The sequence below is a fragment of the Prunus mume genome, linkage group LG8 (assembly GCF_029339155.1).
Source record: "Prunus mume cultivar Tortuosa linkage group LG8, ASM2933915v1, whole genome shotgun sequence".
NCBI lineage: Eukaryota > Viridiplantae > Streptophyta > Magnoliopsida > Rosales > Rosaceae > Prunus > Prunus mume.
In genome coordinates this window covers 16,739,481-16,745,480 of record NC_142705.1, presented here as the reverse complement: position 1 = coordinate 16,745,480, position 6,000 = coordinate 16,739,481, and positions in this window count along the sequence as shown.

The window sequence follows — 6,000 nt, the reverse complement described above, 5'->3', positions numbered from 1 at the left end:
TGAAGAAAAATCATGGAAAAAGAAAACCCAACGAGGTATTGATCGAAGAAAACATAGGGAGCATACCTTCGCAGATGGAGGAAGGAAGCTGTTCGTCTTCATTGCAGAGAGAAAAGATAGGGCGAGAGAAAAACGCCTGATGAAATACTTGGGGGGGAGGTTGAATTTATTATGGCCTTTGTTATTTATAACTCTCCCCTTAAAACCTACGAAAATATATCACTTAATGAAATCCTTTCAAATATATGACCTTTTGAATACACCTAGATTTGATTCAACTTTTTTATAATCCTAATTGAATACCCATATTTGAATGGACTTTTTAAAAGTTCTTACAAGTCGGAATTGAATATACCCAGACTTATAAAACCTCTTTTAAAGTTTGTTTAAATCCAAATTGAATACACTAGGATTTTTAAAATCTTTTTAAATGCTTTATAATCCTAATTGAATACACCCCCAGTATAGGTGAAAATTGTGTCACTCTAAATAATATTGGTCATTATAACCAAAAACAAAAAGTCTCGTTGTATTGATGATTTTAGATCATCTCATTATTTCCTTGTTTAATAATTTCATCATGATATCACGAGACGGATGTTTTGTTCTTTTTTTGTTCTTTTTTCTTTAATAAATTTATTTATAAGCAATATTGAGGTGGGAGATTGTAACACATACCTCAGATACATGAGTAACTACTCTTATATCTACTTGAGCTATAATACGATAACAGTATTTTGTTTTAGTATGATTCTTTTTATTCATAAAGTAACCCCGAGTGTCAAATGGATTGTTTTGCTTTAAATTGTCACGATCTTCATATTAATTTGTGAATGAAGAATAAGTTCTGCTCTTTAAAAAATAAAATGAGCCTAGATTTTAAGGGTTTAGGGTTCTTTACGTCCTTTGATTTTAGTTGTTTAATTAATATTAGGTGCTTTATCGGCTTGTGGTTGTCGTAATGAGGACGTCCTGGTCATTGTCACGCACTGCAAATGTCTTCATTATAATGGACAAGTTTGAGTGATAGGTAAAATCGAAGCATTGCCTCAATTTTCAAATTTGTATATTGCAAAATACAGTTCATGGTGAACCTACCCACCAATTTGTAGTTTGTAAACCCAAAATAGACATGTCAATATAAGAAGCAGCCTATTGATTATGTGTATTTTTTTTTCCCTTACACCAATACTTTCGACTACACAACATGGTGCAACTTTCATATCCATCTCGTTGTGATTAATGAATCTTCATTGTACATATGTCATAATAAGGACTGTTCATTTTCTAAATCATCATTTAAAGATTATCTCAATTGGAGATCGATTAGTCATTCGAACATATCAAATAAATGGACAATTCATCATAAGGATTTTAATTGTTATCAAAACTATCGATTTATCCAATACAAATGAATGATTAAATAATTTTTTTTCTTTCATAGATGATAGGAAATGAACTATTCACTTGTCTACGGTGAAGATTTGTTAATCACAATCGGGATGGGTAGTGTGATGCATCGGGGTATGCATCCAAGTATTGTTCTTTGCCTTATGCAAGGTTTAATTACTGCAAATATTAGTCCATTAATAATAATTTACCATATATGATTAACCTTTGTGGATTTCTATTTAAGTTTAGCCACACTAGTATATTTTAATTACCTGCTAATCTCATCTCACCCTACTCCAAAGGAGAAAACCCAATCGAACCAAATGAGAAGTGAATATGACTTGTTGTACGTTTTCTTTTCATCTTCTCATGGTAGTTAAAAACTTTGATAAGGACTAGTCACAAAATCATATTTTAACTTTTAACTTTTAAAAAAAAAAAAATGTTGGAGGGAATATTTGCGCATATCATAAATCCTAACCTATTGCACCATCCTTCTTCACCACTTGTACGTTTATATTTTGAGCTCACTTTAAACCTCACGATATACAATCAATAAACAAATTTCATATTTTTTAAAGACGTCTTTGCATTCATCTCCAATAAGGTGCAAGGGGGCAGACTTACTCCCCTAGCCAACTGGCCTAAACCCACGTATGCTCTAAAAATGTTTTAAATTTTGAGTTATTTGAAAGTTTAGCATATAGCATCCATTTATAAAACTAAATGATGCGACGTGTCCCTACCATGAAAACGATAGAGAGGATGAACAATAATTCTCGGCGTGCTGTATTCTACGTTTCTTTCCCTCCAAATTATGTTAAAAAGTACTTTTTTCAAATGAAAGAAGGAAACACAAATGCCCCACTCGAAGTACGGCATTGGTTAGTCCTCCGTTCATCGCTAGCCACATGAACGACACATAAAGACTGAAAACGACACATAAAGGAATGGTTGAGAAAACTGGGAAAGAGTTGAGGACTGGTGGTGAGTAAGAATAGTTGTTGGGCTTGGACAAATCAGTATGTGGGTATACGAGTAAAAGGGCCCACTAGTTTGGAACCGGATGCCGAAATGATTAAAGCCATGGTGGATAAAAGTAGGCCCACCATACTTTTAACTCTTGACAACACTCCTCCGTCACATTTTTATGAGGCTGACTGCTCAAAGTATGGTCAAGTTTCAGACTCTTCACTGGAAGTCACAATGTCCATCTTTATCCTCTTGATCAATGTTTGACGTATCACTTTGCTCCACACCTCATCAAGCGCCTTCAAAGTTCCATCAAAATTGATGATGTGGCTATCATGTGGCAGGAAATTAGAGGGTCATGAATGTAGAAGTCACACCATTGATTTTGACGAAGTTATTGATGGACTAGATGATGATGAACAAATTGAGACACAAAACGTTAGTCAAACGGAGAAGGCGAGTCATCATGAATTTTAAACGTAGTTTAAAGGGCACTAGCATATCTAAAGCATTCTTCTTATAATTTTATTAGGTCGCTTTTTGTGCAATTTTCTTTCTTATTATCATAGTACATAAATAAAATATATATGTGTATTATTTGATAAATTTTGTTAGAAATACGATGGAAAATTCCCTATTATGTAATAATATTTACTTAAAAATTGTAATTGATAATCTTTTATCTCTATATATAAAAGGAGAATGACAAACTGATGAAACTTAAAAAATAAAAAAAGAGTTTTTCTATTTAAACATCAAACTTCTAATTCAAATGTTCACAATTTCTAAGAAAACCCCACTTCTTCACTAGAAGTCACAATGTCCATCTTTATCCTCTTGATCAATGTTTGACGTATCACTTTGCTCCACACCTCATCAAGCGCCTTCAAAGTTCCGTCCAAATTGATGATGTGGCTATCATGTGGCAGGAAATTAGAGGGTCATGCATGTAGGAGTCACACCATTGATTTTGACGAAGTTATTGATTGACTTGACGATGAGGGACAAATTGAGACGCAAAACGTTAGTCAAACGGAGAAGGCGAGTCATCATGAATTTTAAACGTAGTTTAAAGGGCACTAGCATATCTAAAGCATTCTTCTTATAATTTTATTAGGTCGATTTTTGTGCAATTTTCTTTCTTATTATCATAGTATATAAATAAAATATATATGTGTATTATTTGATAAATTTTGTTAGAAATATGATGGAAAATTCCCTATTACGTAATAATATTTACTTAAAAATTGTAATTGATAATCTTTTATCTCTATATATAAAGGGAGAATGACAAACTGATGAAACTTAAAAAATAAAAAAAAGAGTTTTTCTATTTAAACCTCCAACTTCTAATTCAAATTTTCACAATTTTTAAGAAAACCTCACTTTCTTCCCAAATCACCTCTAAATACACACCCAACAAAAATCAATAAAATAAATAAATAAATAAATAAAACTCATCAACCTCACACCCCACACCCCCGTTATCTTGCCCCTCACCACTCTAAGTTTACTTCAACCTCACATTACTTAAAGAGATAAAAACAATGTTGTCAAATGTGTATCAGAATTATTTTATTATTTTAAAAAAAAAAAACTAGGAAGAATGATGGATAAATATTCTACTGGAGATGATACTAGTAGACACAAACAAAAGGCAACCAGAGCATCTTGCTACTTCAAAAAATCAAAATTATACGCGAATTTGAAAATGGGAAAAAGGGTGGTGGTCATACTTTACTTGTTTTAAAAAAAAAAAAAATCCAAATAGCAGAGGGTATCAATTACTTTTGATAAAACAAACTTCTCTTCAATAATCTTTGATAAAATAAAGGTGTCGAGGAGTGTGTTTTTTTAAAACATAATATGAAGAGTTTTGGGGTGTGTTTATAGATGTATTAGGGTTAGGCATTAAGTTGGATGACTTTTTTTTTGTTTTTTTACACAATAATAAAACTTAAGAGCTTAATAATTTAAGTATTAGGGTGAATAAAAAAAAAACATGGCATTTAAAGTGGCTTGAGTTTACAAAATTTCTAAGAAATCACGTTTCAACATCCCGAGGATAAAATACTAATAATCAATTTTTCAGTTGAAAACAAAATTGCAAAAAGTTAAGTCATAAAGGAAGTTTCACAAATGATGTCGGCAACCAAGAAATCAGAAGGACACTTATCCAACTTTGAAGATAGCGCAAAAGAACCAGATGGCTTGAAAACATAAGTTTGTATGTGTGTGGATGTGGTGGTGCTGGACCCCTTTCATTGTCAATGCAACCCTGATGGCTTGAAAACAAATATAAGATTATTGATTCCTCAAACTTTCCCTTTTATTCAATTTTGTTTCCTTGCATATAACGTTGGGGCTAATTTGTGCACAAGCGTGTTGGACCTTTCTTTCGGTATTGGGTCAATAGGTTTTGGTAAATGTGTGACTTCAAAAGAAATGAATGAGGAACCGTACCATTTGAATATATTTGTACTTAATTTCTTGCTTTTTTTATTATCCCCATTTTGATATTTTTATTATATGAATTGTTTTTTGTTAGAGTTTGTATAGGGAAAATACACTTGCATTTAGTCGTACATTGGAAGGGAGTTGTTTTCTTTCATAGTTTATAGGGAGTTTCACTAAAACACCCAAAATGGGGGTTGAAATTATAAAAAAAACCCAAGCATTATTTAAACATATAAACACACCCAAAACCCATCATTACACATACTTAAAACTCATTTATAAACACACCCAAAAAGTTGACTTTGGGGTTGATTTTGGGTGTGTTTCTATGTTTAAATAGTGCTTGGGTTTTTTTTTTAAATACATGTCTAGGATTGGGTTTATTTATAAATTTGTATAATTTATAAGCACCAACACTTTAAACTTGGGCCTCATCATGGTTTGGACTTGAAATATATATATTTAATTGTCAAAAGATGGGCCTTGGGCTTTGTTGATTTAATTAATAATTTTTTTATTAATTAGAAATTCATTTTCAGATAAAATAATTATCTGAAATTTGAATCTATTAAACAGTATGAAGAGGTGCTAGACCTCTATATATTGACAATTTGTCCAAACCAGAACAGACAAATTTTTTTTAACAGCATTATATATATATATATAAAGCATATTTCGTTTTGTCATTATTCTGTTATTTGGTTTTATACTGATTGTTCTTCAACAGGTTTAGCCTCAATGATTCAACCCAAAAGTCACATGTTTATATGATCTTGAGTTTTTTTATATTTCACATTTTTTTTTTATTTAGTATAAGCGATTGGGAGAGAGGAAATAACACAAACATTCATTAAGTGCATAAGGATTTCGAACATTTACCCGCATGAGTGGAGGTGTATCCCCTTTTTTTTTCTTCTAGGAAACCTCAACGGTAGGATGGGAAAGTAAACTGAAATCCAAAACTTATTTTTGACTATTCTATTTTTCTTTAGCTAGAAAAACAAAAAAAACCAAAAAGTACAAAGGGAGAACACAATATTCATGAAGATAACATGAAACAAACTATAATATCATGCGGAAGAATGAACCGTAGCTCATTTTCCATGACAAAGTTCATGGTATTTTTTATTTTATGTTTGGTCAGAAAAATTCATATTTCATATTTCATGGTATGGGCGC